Genomic DNA, 18,087 nt, shown 5'->3' on the forward strand with positions numbered 1-18,087 from the left:
CCAGCCACCCTAGTATTAGACTGTTCTCTCTGCTACCGCACGGCAAGCAGTACCGGAGCTCCAAGTCTAGGTCCAAGAGGCTTCTAAACAGCTTCCAACCCCAAGCCATAAGATTCCTGAACAGGTAATCAAATGGCTACCCAGACTATTTGCATTTCCCCCCCCCCCCACCCTGCTGCTACTCTCTGTTATTATCTATGCATAGTCACTTTTCTACATATACATATTACATCAATTACCTCGACTAACTGGTGACCCCGCACATTGACTCTGTACTGGTACCCCCTGTATATAGACTCGCTATTGTTATTTACTGCAGCTCTTTAATTATTTGTTATTCTTACTTCTTTTTTTTTTCTTTAAACTGCATTGTTGGTTAAGGGCTTGTAAGTTAGCATTTCCCTGTAAGGTCTACACCGGTTGTATTCGGCACATGTGACAAATAAACTTTGCTTTGATTTTATATGAATTATATGGAGGGTTACTTTTTCTGTGTGTTAATGTGTAGGTGTTTGTGTTTTTGTAAAAGTTTTGTTTTCCAGACCTTTCCTTGAGACATAAAGAAAAAAAAGTTTGAAAGGGAGAGAGTTGAGTTATTGGCTAGACTCATGGCCCACGAATTTGATATGGAGGGTGTCTTAATAAAGACAATCAAAAGTATTTGTACTTCATGTGTAAGTTGTTCATTTGTTTGGCTATTGGTTAAAGGTGCAAGTTGCAACACAATATTGATTATTGAATTATCATTGATCTAGTTCAGTCTTAACAATCACTTAAATTTAAGAATGATCTCTTATCTAGCTTGATGACTCGGCATTTTTGCTTACTTTGTTGTTCTAATTAGAGATGGCTAGAAGGGCCATGGGTCATATTAGATTGTGTAGAAATGCAGCAAATTAGCTTTAGATGCCCCCAAAAATGGAGGACCCCCAGACCCCCCAAAGTTATGTCACCCCCCACTTCGCCTGATTTAATTTAAAAGCATTGTTTCATAGGGTATTTGACCTAAATCAGAGTCCCATCAGTCCCATTTACTGTGTAGGATAAGATGACATAGGCTTACGCGGTTGCTGTTATTGATAGTGGTCAAAGAAGATGGATGAAAGGATATGAATGGGCGTGGGAGTGATATAGAACATTTATTTTGTCATTTGCAGTACAAAAGGTCTTTATTCATGTTTTTCTTTTACGTTTTTAAATAGAATAAGATACAAATGCAGCAAAGTAAGACCAGTCAAGGTGGCTGTCTTTCCTTGTGAATAATAAACTAAATTAGTAATTTACAAAAAATAAATTGAAATGCATTACAATATGAATAGGCTACACTATGTGAGAATAACAGTTATGTTTGTATGCTGAGCATATATGTTTTACATGTCAAGCTGTGCAATGAATGGAATACAAATTTCAATTTCCATGTGTTTGTCACTCACTGTGACAAAAGACTCAGCATTTATGGTAATGTGCTGAAGGAACCGAAATGACCTTGGTGTGGATGGCATTAATGAGGTGAATTATGGAGTCAATCCAGGACTGGATATCAGCGTTGTGCTGCTCAATGGACATTTCAGCAAAGAGGTCTTCGAGCTTGAGTTTGACAGGGTGGAAGTATTCTCTGATGATTCTCTTGGCTTCCTTGATTTGCTGTGTGATATCAGACATGGCACAGGAGTTGATGGTGCCGCTGTAGACCCTCATCCACATGGTGAGTTTCTCCACATCCTGGGATTTCAGGGAGACAATGAGCTCTTTGGTTTTCTCCACAGTTAAGCGCAGGAATACAGACAGCCTGCATATGATATCTTCCAGAGTGATATCTCAAACTTTCTTCACAATGACGATCAACTGCTCCTGTATCATCTCCATGATGGCCATCAAGTCATCCAAGATTTTTCTCCCGCTGACAAGATTGCTGGAGCCGGGGAGAGTGAATTCAATGTTTCTGATCTGTTCAAGGATAGCTGCACCGTAGGAGGTGAAGAATTCTGGAACCTTCCTGATAGCTTCCTCAACCAATTCAGTGAAGCATCCACTCAGTTTCTGGTAGGCCTCAAGATCGGACATTTTCCCCTCAAGTCCAGGTATCTGGAACTGGGTCTCTCTCAGGAACTTGATGGCAGCATCGAGCCAAACCTGAATGTTCTTCTGGTACTGCCTGAGGATGAACATCACGCTGACTGAGAGCTTTTCAGTGACCATGGTAACATCCATAACTGCAATGTTTTCCACAGCCCTCTTGTACATGACCTTGCCCTGATCCATGCTACTCTCAAGTTTGTTGGCCATCTTCTGGGGAGCAGACAGGATATCCTTGAATAGGAACTGCTGAAATGATCTCAGGCACATTCTCCTTCACTACCAGGAGCATCTCAGTGGGAACCTCCATATTCCAGGTGGTCTGAAGGTTTCGCTTCTCAGAGTTGATCACAGACATTTTCAGGGCCAAGATATCCACATCAGTGGTGGGTTCAGACTGCATGAGACAATGAAAACCGAACAGAAACAGAAATAGGAGATTGAAACAGGACTGTAACATGCTCTACATGGTTGTCATAAACGCATTGCAATAGTACTTATCAAGTCCTTGAAATATACATGAGTTTTACCGGGTATCTGCCGTATAGTCTTCCTCTCACTTGGGCTGTTTTTTTGGCCTGCAGCTGGACTCCGAGGATTCCGGCATTTGGAGAGGACACAGAGAGGATGATGAGGCCCTCCTGGCCATCTCCAAAGACCTCCTGGTTGACTTCCAGAGTCCAGAGGGTAGGGACATTGACCTTAGCTGTATTTGTGATGGAAGCATCCATACCTTCCCCATTGTGGCTGATGGTGCTGTCATGGCTGCCCTCAACACACATGGCTTCCAAATTCAGGATAGAGGCCAGTTTCACTCCATTGCTCCTGTTGAAGGTGCTGATGCCATCAATCTTGGCCTTCAGAACATCAAACTCGAGGGAGCGTCAAATCAGACAATGATATCATCCTGATTGAGGAAGCCAGCATTTGCCTTCACTGTCAGCACAGCTGTCTTCATTGAGAACTCGTAGGTCAGGTCGCCGAAGACAGGGATCATGATATTGCTCTGCATTTTGGGCAGAGTGATTTTTGGCAGGGTCAGCTTGCTCAGAGCAGATGAAACGTGCATATTAGGCATTGAGATGAGACTGAAGTCCGGCACTGGAATGTTGAATCCAGACACCTCAATATTTAGCACTGGAACTGTGTATGCCGGAACATTGAGGGTTTTGGGCAGCTCAATGTTGTATTTTTCGTACTCTGCCTTTGCCTGGTCAAATGAGGTAAAGAGGAGGGCAACAGCCTTGTCCCTTCCAACGATCATGTTCTTGTTCAGACTCTTGGTGTGCTTGTTGATGGCTTTGAGAATTGGCTCCATGTCAATGGTGATAATCTCAGGGTTCTTCTTATATGTGAGCTTGGCATCCATGTCAAAGGTCTGCTGTGGTGTGGTCAAGAGCGCACTCAGACTAGTGTCCTCCCACAGAGAGAACTCAGTCCTACTGATGAATTTATCAGACCTTCTAGGAATGGTGATGGGCTCCCTCAATGCATCAAGATTTGCTTCTCCATTAATCTGGGTGAAGACTTGGATTTCCTGCTCACCGTTGTCCATTGTGAAGTAATGGGAGTATTTGTATTGGTTGAATCATGCCAGTCCAGTCCAGCTAGCCTGCTGCACTCCAGAGTTGAGAGTAATGGCAAAGTCATTCTGAAGATCAATCTTTCCAGTCAGTTTGGAGGGGAGTGCAACCTAGGTGTTTTCCTTGTTCTTGGTGTCAAGCACAAACTCATAGGGTGTAGCGACGAAGTTGATTGAGTTGGAAATAATTCCCTCAACTTCACCTACAAGCTCTAATGTGCAGATCCTGCACATTAGCCTCTGCATTCAGCTCAGCAACACTGCTCTTGATGAAGGGAGTTTCAGTCTCAGTGTTGGCTTCAGTGATGATGTGACTGAAAATGCCAGTTTCAACATTCACTTTATGCTTCAGTTTCAGCTTGTTGGTGTCAGATGCCCCAGTGAAGTCAAGTTTGACAGTGTTGAGGTTCATGACAATCTGCATAACGTACTTGTGGGTTCCTTCATCAGAGTAATCCTGGATGACAGATTTCCCGTTGCCCTCATTGGTGAGTGTCAGAGTGACAATGCCAGCTTCCAGGAGAGCAACAGCCTTCTGAGTCATGGCAGCCTCATTGAAGATGGTGAGAAGTGGCAGGTTTGTGGTTGTAGGTAGTCTCCAGTGTGGTAGAGACTCCATTCTCTATTAACCAGCTCAGCAGTGTAGGGCTCAGTGATGGCCTTGGCATTGGTCTTGAATGAAGCCTGGGCTGGTGCACTGTAGAAAGCAACTGTTCCCTGATGGTCCAAGGAGAAAGCGGTGTGCACAAACTTGATGTTCTCAGAGAGAGACATGCGGCTCATTTTGGGCAGAGCAATGTCAGCTTTGGCATCCAGGGTGTAGTCAAGCAGATCAGAGTTAGAATTGGCCTGAGAGTTGAAGATAAATTAGAACTCTGGCGTCATTTGGCAGTTGTGCCGTTTCGGAACTCTACAGTGGTGCTCATGCTGTAGTCAGGTGAGGTGACTGAACCCTCCGTTGAGTTTTCCGAAACAGGGGACCCTGCTCAGTTCGATGAGTTTCTGTTTCAGCTCTTCTGCGAATGTGTTATAATTGAAAGACGTGATCTTCTCAAAATATACACTCATGTCGTTTACCATTTGCTTGAAGTAAAAGGCATTCAGTTCATTTACAAATTTGTTCACGTGTGCCATGATTTTCTTCAGCGGGGCTTGGATATCAATAGACTTAAGATCATTGATTGCTGACTGAATGTGTTCTCATAGCTGGTGGGACTTCATGATTTCCACATCCTCATCCATGATGTTCTAAACCATCTTTTCAACCTCATAATTGGACAGGATCTCATCAATTTTTGGTGTAAATAGCATTCATCTTGCCAGTGATGTCATTTTTCTTGATCCAACTCACAACGGTGTCCCTGATTAACTTCAGGACGCTCATGATTTATTCAGTGGGAATTTTGGCCATCAGTGTAGGAATGTGGCTTTCAAGGGAGTTGATGAAGTTCTTCAGGTCCTGAATGAATAGGTTGATGTCGAAGCTCTCAACAACTTGTTTCAGTTCACTCACTTTTCCCTGGATCTTGGCTCTGATTTCATACTTGGTGTCAATATCCAGCAGCAGGCCTTTGCTCTTCTCCATCGTCATCATCATCATTGCAATTTTGACTTGTTAAATGACTGCAGGCATATGCTCAACAAAAGGCAGCTGAATGAAATGGCTGTCACTATTCTTCTTGTACTTCAGGGAGCCAGAGATGGCATATTCCTGGTTTTCACTGGCCTTGTTCAAGATGGTGGTGAAGACAGCTCCTGTCATATCCATTCCCATAATTTCAGCATTGTTCATGGCGCTAAGTTCCTGGTTGAATTCATGGTTTTTCAGTTTGGATGTCATCTTTATTGAGGCATACTGCTCCTGAGGAGTCTGACTACTGGTGATCTTGTTGTCCAGGTTGGTCTCGACGGAGTCTCCATTTTCCAGCAGGAGGGTGGTAGAGGCGCTGCAGGATTTCAGTCCTTCACGGCGTAGTGTGTTACTAATTGTTTTCTTGGTGACTATGGTCCCAGCTGCCTTGAGATCATTGACAAGATCCTCCCGTGTAGTTCTGGGCTGATTCCTCACCATTCTCATGATCATTCCAACTCCACGAGGTGAGCTCTTGCATGGAGCCCCAGACCGAGGGATATTGACAGTTTTTTTGTGTTTCTTCCATTTGCGAATAATCACACCAACTGTTGTCACCTTCTCACCAAGCTGCTTGGCGATGGTCTTGTAGCCCATTCCAGCCTTGTGTAGGTCTACAATCTTGTCCCTGACATCCTTGGAGAGCTCTTTGGTCTTGGCCATGGTGGAGAGTTTGGAATCTGATTGATTGATTGCTTCTGTGGACAGGTGTCTTTTTTACAGGTAACAAGCTGCGGTTAGGAGCACTCCCTTTAAGAGTCTGCTCCTAATCTCAGCTCGTTATCTGTATAAAAGACACCTGGGAGCCAGAAATCTTTCTGATTGAGAGGGGGTCAAATACTTATTTCCCTCATTAAAATGCAAATCAATTTATAACATTTTTGACATGCGTTTTTCTGGATATTTTTGTTGTTATTCTGTCTCTCACTGTTCAAATAAACCTACCATTAAAATTATAGACTGATTCTTTCTTTGTCAGTGGGCAAACGTACAAAATCAGCAGGGGATCAAATACTTTTGTCCCCCACTGTATATGCTTTTGATAAGGTTATAAAAAAATATAAAAGGTTAAAAAAAGTTAGGAGAAAACGTTTACCTTCAGATGTGAAAGCAAGGAGTTCAATTGGACTGTCAGCGACCACCTTAAACTGAGCAATGTAGCTGGGGTACTCCAGAGTTGTTGCCACCAGAGACCATGCCCTCCCAGTTGTAGTAGTTGCTCTTTTCCTTAGTAGACACTTCGAACATTCCGAAGAGTGGCACAGAAAGGTCATAGTTGGAGGGGATGGAGAAGGTGGGGACCTGGACATCCTTGGGGGCAAGCTCATGACCGACCTGGGGCACAGACAGACTTGGGTGATCAGCATGGCAGGGATCCTTAACTCCTCAGATGACATTCGAGTGGCATGGGGATGGTGATGATGACACGGTCCTTGTTGAACTGGTATTTGAATGTGCTCTCACTGTTGAAAGAATGCAAATAGTTTATTACTATTAATGAGATGTCTACTATGGATGGACTCTTTGGACAATGACATCACATAGATTACCAGGCAAAAGAAATTGGACAAAAGAATAGTTAACTTCTTTCAGATGTACTTACGATTTCAGGTACAGTCTCTCGGGCATAGCGGGCATTGCCAGCTCTGGCATGTTGTCCTTCAGTGTCATAACCATGGGAACATCAATGGTGATCTTGTCCATCCAATTGTTGCCGGCCTGTTAAAAAATGTTCTGCATTTTGTTATGTGTTTCTCCGCCACCATTGGTTTAACTTCTATGAAAGAATAAAAAATGAAAAGAATTGAGGTGACTGTGTGAAAAGGATTTAGGTGTTATGTCTTACCTCAAGAGACTTGATGAAGATGTGACGCAGTTTCATGTCTGTCCTGACCACCTGCTGGTCCAGAATGTCCTCAGAGAGCTGCTTCAGCCAAGCCTGAAGGGCTTCGGTGTAAGGGATGAGATTCTGGATCTCGGAGCCCATGTTGGACACCAGCTGAACCTGAACCTTGTTCTCATCTAAAAGGAACACATGCTGTATTATTAGTGCATTCAACTTTGAAGCCATTTTGTTGTCTTGCTTCTTTTGTCTTGGTTGAATTCATACAAGTGAAATAAACATATCACATAAAGATCAGCCCTCCACCCCACACAGTGGTGTGTTACTAATTTGTAGAATTAGCGTACCATATTTTAAAATGACTCCCTGAATGCAGGTGGTCTCGGGGAGCTTGACATCGCTCCTGAGCTCCAGGGTGAGTTCCTCTGCACTCTTCATGGTGGCAATTATAGCTGCGTCAGTCTTGGGTGCAGGAACAACCAGCTGGATGTGCACCATACTGTCGGTCATGGTCTCAAGCCTGGAGGAAAGAAAACCATCAGAATCTCTTAGTGATTCAATTCATTTCCAACGTGTGCTGATCTATGAAGACAAGGACCAATGAATGTGGCTAATGGAGAGGGATTTTGTGATTACTTACTTGGCGCGGCCAATCAGAGACAGCTGAGGGATGTTCTTGTTGGTGATGTCAATGGTGATGGACTTTCCATTGGCTGTGCTGTCGGTGAGATCAACCCTGATTCCTGCCTCCACATCGTAGTTGGGGATCTGGATGTTTGTGGTCAGGACGTTCCTGTTCCTGTTGTACTTCATGGTGGTGGTGGCCTCAGTGGGATCAGCACCTAAAGAAACAAGGAGGAGGAGAGTGTTTAGCCCAGAGGGCAATTGGTTTTGCCGCAAAGGAGCATAAAAAACAACATTGAACATAAAAAATCCATGAGGATCACAATGCCACACAGTTATACTGAATACAATGAGCTAGTATATCAAGTCATAGGGCTGACAGCCATCAATACAAATACACACCATGACCAAAAGTATGTGGAGACCTGCTCATCAAACATCTCATTCCAAAATCATGGGCATTAATACGGAGTTGGTCCCCCTTTGCTGCTATAACAGCCTCCAGTCTTCTGGGAAGGCATTCCACTAGATGTTGGAACATTGCTGCAGGGACTTGCTTCCATTCAGCCACAAGAGCATTAGTGAGGTCAGGCACTGATGTTGGGCGATTAGGCTTGGCTCGCAGTCGGCATTCTAATTAACCCAGAAGGTTTTCGATGGCGTTGAGGTCAGATGAAATGCTCAGCCTGCACCCCTTCTACTCTTGCTCGCGTGTTCATATCTCGTTCGCTTCGGTCCTGCGATTTCGCCATTCTTTAGCGTTGACAGCTCGTTGGAGCTGTCGAAACGAAATAAATCTTACCGTAATAGGAAACCGTAACAAAAATAAATCTTACCGTAATAGGAAACCGTAACAAAAATAAATCTTACCGTAATCTTACCGTAATAGGAAACCGTAACAAAAATAAATCTTACCGTAATAGGAAACCGTAACAAATCACCCAAACAATGCAATGAGTAACACATTAATAATACATTGATATAGAGGAGAGCTGTTCAACCCACGCAAACACAAGTTCAAGTCAGTCAAGTTCTTCCACACCAATCCCGACAAACCGTTTCTGTATGGACCTCGCTTTGTGAACAGGGGCATTATCATGCTGAAACAGGAAAGGGCCTTCCCCACAGAATCGCACAGAATCGTATAGAATGTAATTCATGCTGTAGGGTTAAGATTTCCCTTCTCTGGAACTAAGGGGCCTAGCCCGAACCATGAAAAACAGCCCCAGACCATTATACCGCATCCACCAAACTTTACAGTTGGCACTATGCATTGGGGGCAGGTAGCGTTCACCTGACATTTGCCAAATCCAGATTTGTCCGTCGGACTGACAGATGGTGAAAGCGGGATTCATCACTCAAGAGAACACATTTCCACTGCTCCAGAGTCCAATGGCGGCGAGCTTTACACCCCTACAGCTGACGCTTGCCATTGTGCATGGTGATCTTAGGCTTGTGTGCGGCTGCTTGGTCATGGAAACCCATTTCATGAAGCTCCCGACGAACAGTTCTTGTGGTGACGTTGCTTCCAGAGGCAGTTTGGAACTTGTGTGGACTACCACTTCGCGGCTGAGCCGTTGTTGCTCCTAGATGTTTTCACTTCACAATAACAGCACTTACAGTTGACCGAGGCAGCTACAGCAGGGCAGAAATTTGCCTAACTGACTTTTTTGAAAGGTGGCATCCTATGACGGTGCCATGTTGAAAGTCATTGAGGTCTTCAAGAAGGTCATTCTACTGCCAATGTTTGTCTATGGAGATTGCATGGCTGTGCGCTCGATTGCATACACATGTCAGCAATGGGTGTGACTGAAATTGCCAAATTCACTAATTAGCGGTGTCCACATAATTTTGTATATATAGTGTATGTATATACAGTAGGCCTACTAGTGATCGACATTAGCAGCAGCAAAAAAGCAGAGCAAGCCAAAGTTGCGTAATAATTAAAGTGTTCTGTGCATTCTTAGCAGTGGTGTAAAGTACTTAAGTAAAAATACTTGAAATTACTACTTAAGTAGTTTTTCACGGTATCTGTACTTTACTATTTATATTTTTGACAACTTTTACTTCACTACATTCCTAAAGACAATTTTGTACTTTTTACTCCATGTCACGCTCTGACCTAGGAGAGCTGTTTAGTCTCTGTTTAGTTAGGTCAGGGTGTGATAGGGGGTGGGCATTCTAGGTTTTTGTTTTCTATGTTTTGGCCGGGTATGGTTTCCAATCAGAGGCAGCTGTCTATCGTTGTCTCTGATTGGAAGCCATACTTAGGCAGCCTTTTTCCCTTGGTTTGTGTGGGTAGTTGCTTTCTCTTTAGTTTGTAAACCTGATGGAACTGTTGGCTGTCATTTTGTTATTTTGTCTAGTGTTCGTTTCCATTCAAATATATAACGATGAGCACTCTACATGCTGCGCCTTGGTCTCCTCTATATGATGCCTGTAACACTCCATGCATTTTCCCTGACATGCAAAAGTACTCATTACCTTTTGAAATTTTAGCAGGACAGGAAAATTGTCTAATTCACACACTTATCAAGATAACATCCCTGGTCATCGCTACTGCCTCTGAACTGGCAGACTCACTAAACAGTGTGAGTGTTGGAGCCTGCCCCTGGCTATCTATAAATTAATAAAACAAGAAAATGGTGCCTTCAGGTTTGCTTAATATAAGAAATTTGAAATTATTTATACTTTTACTTTTGATCCTTAAGTAAATTTAAAACTAAATACTTTTAGACTTTTACTCAAATAGGATTTTACTTGGTGACTTTCACAATTACTTGAGTCATTTTCTATTAAGGTATCTTCACTTTTACTCAAGTACGACGATTGGGTACTTTTTCCACCACTGATTCTTAGATAATCTCATCAACAACATATGAACAATGTGCTGACTAAAACAAAAATCATCATCATCAATATCAACAACAACAACATATTACCATTGTCATCCTCAACATCATCCTAATCCCTAGCCTATCTTCTTCTCTTCCCTGTATTCAAAATGGCAATGGTCATGGGGTTAAAGGAGTTATTGTATCTGTTAGTCTTAATAGTGGGTCATCTAAACAGGAAGCCAGAGTGTAGGTCCTGGAAGTCATAGTGTAGGGGGTGGGCACAGTCAAACAGGATGGATTCTTCCTTCCTCACCACTTATCTGTTGTACGGATCAGACTGACTACTCTGCTGGACTCCTTTCACCTCTAGCTAGTGCATTTTTTCTTTGACACCTAGGTTGCCGTACCAGCAAATCAAAGAAAATGTTAAGGCAGACTTAATGTATGACTTATAAAAGAGATTCGTCAAGGTCCTGTCTACCTGGAACTTTGCCAGTTTCCTGTGACAAAAAAAGGCATTGATTGCCCCTCTTACACAACATGTCAGTGTTACACTCAAAGTTCAATGTATTATCAATCATTGTGCCAAGATACTTGTATTTGTCTACAGTGTCTACCACCTGGCCCTTGATGATAGGGTTCTGAGGGGTAGGGGGTTGATGCCTCAAATCAATACAGCTGCAAGAATGCAACAATGTACAAAATCATCAACAACAGGTCCGTGGGCAGTTTCATCGGCATGAAGGAGACTGACTATTACAGTCGTCCATTTTAGTCATCCAACTTCAGTATGTGTCGGTTCTCGTACTGGCTAGGACAATCATCAGTGTATAAGATATAGAGGAATGCTGAGAGGACACACCCCTGGGGTGAGCCTGTTCATGACAGCTCCCCTGACAAGTACCCATTCACACTTACCCTCTGGATTCTGTTGGTTAGAAAGTCAAGAATCCAGCCCACTACATGAGAGCCTACACCAAAATGATTAGTGAGTTGGTTCACTAACAGGTGGTGTTGAATGGTGTTAAAAGCAGAACTCTAGATGTTTGCATAGAAGGTCAAGTAGTGTGGCAGTAGCATCCTGTACACACCGTTTAGCCCTATATGCAAACTGAAACGGATTAAGAAGGTACAACACCTTATCCAAAATCTCCTTCTTAATCAGTTTCTCAAAGGACATGACCGAGGAGGGCAAGGTGACTGGTCTGTAGTCATTAAAAACCTTTAGGTGGTTGTTTTTGGCGACTGCGATCACAGTAGACTGTTTCCATAGATTTGGTACCCTCTGCTGGCTGAGTGACAACTTAAAGACATAATTAAAGATAGGGTCTAGTTGCTCTGCTCAGGTGAGCAGGCGGCTAGCTATGTTTTAAGGGCCGAGGCTCTTTCTAGGTTTGCTCCGTCTAAAGGTGTTAACCACACAAAGTGAGCTGATTCATACCACTGCTATATATTGCTGATAAATACCAAAGCATGAACCAGGGACAATGTAGTGCTTAGACAGATATGTTCCTAACCTCTTTTCTCAGGATCATCATCACAGTGTCAACCTTTTGACGTCCCTCCTTGCCCTCGCTGAGGAGCTCATAGGCGAAGGTGGCAGTGTACTCCGAGACCTTGCCAGTGCGCTGGATGTCAACAGCAAACCTAAGAGAGAGACTGTTGTTTAGTATGATGCTAGTGTGACCTTCAAATATGGAAGATTAGCAATAACCTTCGATAAACACATTCAAACTCCCTCAAATGTTGTACTTACTTCGTCTCTCCATTGAGAGGGAAATAGAGAGCGGCAGCGTTGTCACCAGCGATGTTGTAACGGACGGTGGTGCAGTACTTCACTCCAGAGAAGAGAGGGCTGCAATTCATGACATTGGTCCTGCCCTCATCCATGGGGGGGGATCAGAGTAGCCTGACCAGAGGTCACTGTCAGCATTCTGTTACTGTTGTTGAAGAAGTGCAGATGAACAAAATCACTGACAAATCATATGACTTTTGATACATTTACTCAATAGAAAACAAGCAATTTTTGTTTTACTTTTTGAGTTACATTTTCTTTTGCCTGACTCTGGTGAGCTGGGTGGAGCCCCGAGGAGCGGGAATTCTCAGCTTGATCTGGTTCTGCTCCATGGTGATCTTGGCATTGGCGGCGCTCTTGTGGTACATGTTAGTGTGAATCTCCACAGCGGAGATGACGAACTCTGGGATGTGGACTCCCATCTGGGTGACGAACTCCACTCCCACAGAGGGCATGAAGGACACTTCCTGCTGTTAAAACATAGCAGTGAGAGGTACATTAGAAAACTTGGTTATATGTATAAATGCTTATAAATATTTCATATATTATTATTATTACCTATGTTATAAATGCTTGAAAATGTTTATAAATGTTTACAAACTATGTGATACAAATGTATAAATAGTATAAAAAACTACTGTTACTGAAAACTAAATACAAAATTTAATTAGTATTTGAGGTCACTCCAATACCTTGACTTTGTTGTTCTTAAGCCATTTTGCCACAACTTTGGAAGTGTGCTTGGGGTCATTGTCCATTCGGAAGACCCATTTGCGACCAAGCTTTAACTTCCTGACTGATGTCTTGAGATGTTGCTTCAATATAGCCACATCATTTTCCTTCCTCATGTTGCCATCTATTTTGTGAAGTTCACCAGTCCCTCCTGCTGCAAAGCACCCCCAGAACATGATGCTGCCACCCCTGTGCTTCACAGTTGGGATGGTGTACTTCGGCTTTCAAGCCTCCCCCTTTTTCCTCCAAACATAACGATGGTCATTATGACCAAACAGTTCTATTTTTGTTTCATCAGACCAGAGGACATTTCTCCAAATAGTACGATCTTTGTCCCCATGTGCAGTTGCAAACCGTAGTCTGGCTTTTTATGCCGGTTTTGGACCAGTGGCTTCTTCCTTGCTGAGCAGCCTTTCAGGTTATGTCGATATAGGACTCGTTTTACTACGGATATAGATACTTTTGTACCTGTTTCCTCCAGCATCTTCACAAGGTCCTTTGCTGTTGTTCTGGGATTGATTTGAACTTTTCGCACCAGAGTACGTTCCTCTCTAGGAGACAGAACGCGTCTCCTTCCTGAGCGGTATGATGGCTGCATGGTTCCATGGTGTTCATACTTGCGTACTATTGTTTGTACAGATGAACGTGGTACCTTCAGGAGATTGGAAATTGCTCCCAAGGATGAACTAGACTTGTTGAGGTGTACAATTTTTTCTGAGGTCTTGGCTGATTTCTTTTGATTTTCCCATTATGTCAAGCAAAGAGGCACTGAGTTTGAAGGTAGGCGTTGAAATACATCCACAGGCACACCTTCAATTGACTCAAATTATGTCAATTAGCCTATCAAACTTGTAAAGCCATGACATCATTTTCGGGAATTTTTCTAGCTGTTTAAAGGCACAGTCAACTTAGTGCATGTAAACTTCTGATCCACTGGAATTGTGATACAGTGAATTATAAGTGAAATAATCTGTCTGTAAACAATTGTTGGAAAATGACTTGTGTCATGCACAAAGTAGATGTCCTAACCAACTTGCCAAAACTATAGTTTGTTAACAAGAAATTTGTGGAGTGGTTGAAAAACGAGTTTTAATGACTCCAACCTAAGTGTACGTAAACTTCTGACTTCAACTGTATGTCAAAGTGTGTAAAGTATGTAAGTTGTTAAAAGCACTGTTTGTGTGGGTGTCTCTAACATTGCCAACAGACAAAGAGCTGTGAATGGATCCGTAAATAGCATTTTTTATATAAAAGGTCTAACAATTCTTAATGAAATGTATTTAGACTATTATTTGCTAAAAGTAAATATGTTTGTTCATAGAAACCTTGTTATGGTTCCACCTGCTGGCCATTTATGTTACCACAACTTAGAACCTCATTTAATGGGATAACTGGGAAGAGGGCTGCAGTCATGTAAATGCAACCGGTGGAACTGACTTTCATAGACGCCAAGCAGAGGTCGCGTTTTCAACCGTGTCCTTTTTATTTCATATCTTACGTTTTGTTTTCATTTAGCGTTTTTGTTGAGTCATTTTGTGCTGTTTTTTAGTTTGCTTTTTCTTATCATTTATCGTTCGAATCTTTTCAAATAACCTGCTTACGATCAATGTCTTCATTACCCAAACCTTAGAACTGAGTGACAAACTAGACCTTGTGAGTAATAAATGTGTGAATAACTGCAATCAAGAACTCTCAATTTGTTTTATTGGAGGTTTTGGATTAATTGGAAATGAGTTGGAACCTCCCAGCTAACAATTATAGGGAGAGAGAACGTTTTGTAATGTTACCTGTAATGTACCCATAGTGCTTTTAGTTGGGGGAACATTCTATGTTAGCAAAAACATTCTGAGAAACTGTTTTGCATGTTTTGGTGTTAAAATTAGGAGAACATTTCATTAATGTCAAGAAGAACTTGTCTAGAACATGGTTACAACATACAACATTAATGTTCTGGACGCATTTTATGGGACGTGGTGAGAACATTTATGTGTCCAGTTTTCTAAGGGTTAGGAGAATATTCCATCAACATCCCACCAAACATACACAGAACATGGTTGCCATGCTCTCAGAATGTAAGATATTAATGTTCTAGACACGTTTCATGGGAACGTTGCTCGACCACTTCTGTGTATCAGTTGTCAGGACGTCACTTGATGGTCCCAAAGAAACATTCTACCAAAAAAATCTAATTCACATTACGCCTCGTTTCTGTTGCCAAGCCCATCATGGACCTGATTGGTGAACCTGTCTATTGGCAAGGTAAGGGATACCTACACACAGTGCTTTCATCATACATATTTTACACACTTTGACATACATGATTACATTGTGCATTTTCATTTATACAATAATTATGATTCAACATGTCTTCACCTGGGATTTGAACTCACAACCTCTTGGTTCATGACATTCAGATCTTCCTGCTATACCACCATGTCAGTCAATTAGCAGTTAAAAATAGTCTATTGACGCACCCAAGCATCAACGTAAGTTACAAATCTGCATCAAAATCATTCAATTTAAGCTGGAGATGTGTTTTTTGCATGGCCTGTGTCACAATCCACCACATCTGCCTATGTTGGCCTTCCGCATCTGAGGTGGAAGGTGCTACAGCGACACAATGTGTCTTTGTGAACGAACACGTCCCCAGATGTTAATGTTTTACTTAATTTTCTCTGTTCATTCAAACATGGAAAAAGAGTAATACTCTCAAAGGCTTAATGCTCTTTTTACAGACACTATTTTGGGAAACAATGCAAAGAAGGGTTGCCAAATAAGAACGCGGGTAAGCCTTTTTATAAAAGTAGTTTCTGTGTAACACTAGGTTTATTACTCCTGTATTACTCCTGGTGCATACATGGCCTTATTACGTGTTTGAAGCAGGGGCGGAAATCCCAGGGGGGACGGGGGGGACACGACCCCCCCATCCTGGGAAAACTATGAAATTTAAATAATATTAATAATACACAATGAAAGCAATTGTGCTGATTATAGACACTTAATAGAGCGTTTTTAAGTTTCAAAAGATTGCGACCCCCCCACCCTTTGCCTCACAATGGTTTGATCCACTGCCAGTTCCTTAGCTTGCTAGGTAACGTAGAGGTCGTATCTACTGTCTGAAAGGCACTCAATGCACGTAACTGACGTGAGGTTAATCCAGTCAATCGCGCACACACACTAGCTGAATATGCAGAGCTAGCGCGCAAATATTAACTATTAAGCTAGCTAGTACCTATTCCATTTATGTGGCATCGTCAAAGATGGAATCTTTGCTATCGTCAATTTATTCCAAGATCAGCATGCATGTAAGTTAGTGCTTCAAAGTCCCTGTGATAAGGTTAGCAATAAACTGAACAGAACTACACTCTCTTCTACCATTGTTTTAAATATATTTAATGGTCTCGTTGCAAAAGCTAAATTGTCGCAAGGGAACTTTTATTTATATATTTTATTTCACCTTTATTTAACCCGGGTAGCAAAGATTATAGCAAACACCACTGAATTGGTGCTCACTAGCTTTGCAAATTCAGCTATTGTTAGAAGCCAGCCAATATGAAACAAACGATTAAAATTACAAAAGGTTTGTAACAGAAGTTGTCATGGAGAGAAGACCAAGGCGCAGCAGGTATGTGAATACTCATATTTAATTTCAAATAAGGAGTAAAGCATCCACTTAACAAAACAATAAAGGTGACAACAGCAACAGTTCTGTAGGCTATAAACGCAGTGCAAAAACAACCACCCACAACCCCAAAGAAAAACACACATACCTATATAGGACTTCCAATCAAAGGCAACTCAACACACCTGCCTTCAATTGGAAGTCCCAATCAAGAACACAATCATTCACATACAAAAACTGCCACGTCCTGACCCCAAAACGAATACAATAGCTCCATCTGCTGGTCAGGACGTGACAAGGTTGCAGCGTATGTTGTGTAAATGGTGAACTCATACAGCTGTCAACTCTTGTCACTGCAATCCGTTTCACATTTGCTAGCTACCTTTTAGATCGAAGCCCATATAGAATGATAGAAGATAAGATGATAGAAGCCCATCTCCTACTGTAAATAACCTACATACTGTGTGTGTGTAGCCAACCAGGTAGAAAAATTGCAGAAAAATGGCAGAAAAAAGACGGACATCAGAGTATTTTTCAGTACACCAAAACGCAAAGTAAGAACCCGAGTAGCCTAATATCTCAGACTAGTTGATAAAATGTTCATAATAAAGAAGTGAAATGCTAATGGAATGTTTCACAATGATGTCATTAGGCAGAGCAGGCAACAGATGGCACACAGACAGCAGAGTTGGGGACAGATATGCAGGGACAGACTGGCAGAGACAGGGAGTCTCAGGTAAGTTTGTTGAGTCTTTGTTTGGCAACATTATGAAAGGTTCTCAATTTTTTTTACTTGTAAAATAGGAACATAATTGGAAAATGCCATGGATACACCCACTCTCAACTTAAACTGGTGACTGAACTAAGATTTGTTAAAGGCAATGGTATTGCTGTTGTGATTAGTTGTGTAGTTTTGGGTACCGGTAGTTAGGAGTACGGCAAACACCTTATTTCTTTGGTTCCTCAATATACATTTACCATATTAAACGTAGGCTTTGTGTTACAGCACTACTTTTGGTGTCCCCCTCAGGAATTGCTCGAGAAAATTTAATGTAATTGTCCCCTCCAAAGTTGATATCAGATTTTCGCCCCTGGTTTGAAGGGGTACAGTTCAGATTTTATATGAATTATATGAATATGCATGACTTGAGACTGATGCATTTATTTACTGTGTTCTATTAGGCCGAGATGCACGGTCGAGAGTTCTTGCAAAGGATGAGACAGACATTTGGAGAGGAAGAACACGATGGTCACTCTGATGGAGCTCTAAAGTTTCTCTGTTGAGATGGGAGAACCTTCCAGAAGGACAACCATCACTGCACCACTCCACCAATCAGGCCTTTATG

At 42.2% G+C, this 18,087-nt stretch overlaps 1 pseudogene; it reads right to left on the reverse strand.

Moving 5' to 3' along the window:
* Positions 1 to 1,446: 1,446 nt before the first annotated feature.
* LOC106607548 (uncharacterized) lies at positions 1,447 to 12,842 on the reverse strand (annotated as a pseudogene).
* Positions 12,843 to 18,087: the final 5,245 nt, after the last annotated feature.

This window comes from Salmo salar, chromosome 06 (assembly GCF_965601325.2).
Source record: "Salmo salar chromosome 06, fSalSal1, whole genome shotgun sequence".
NCBI lineage: Eukaryota > Metazoa > Chordata > Actinopteri > Salmoniformes > Salmonidae > Salmo > Salmo salar.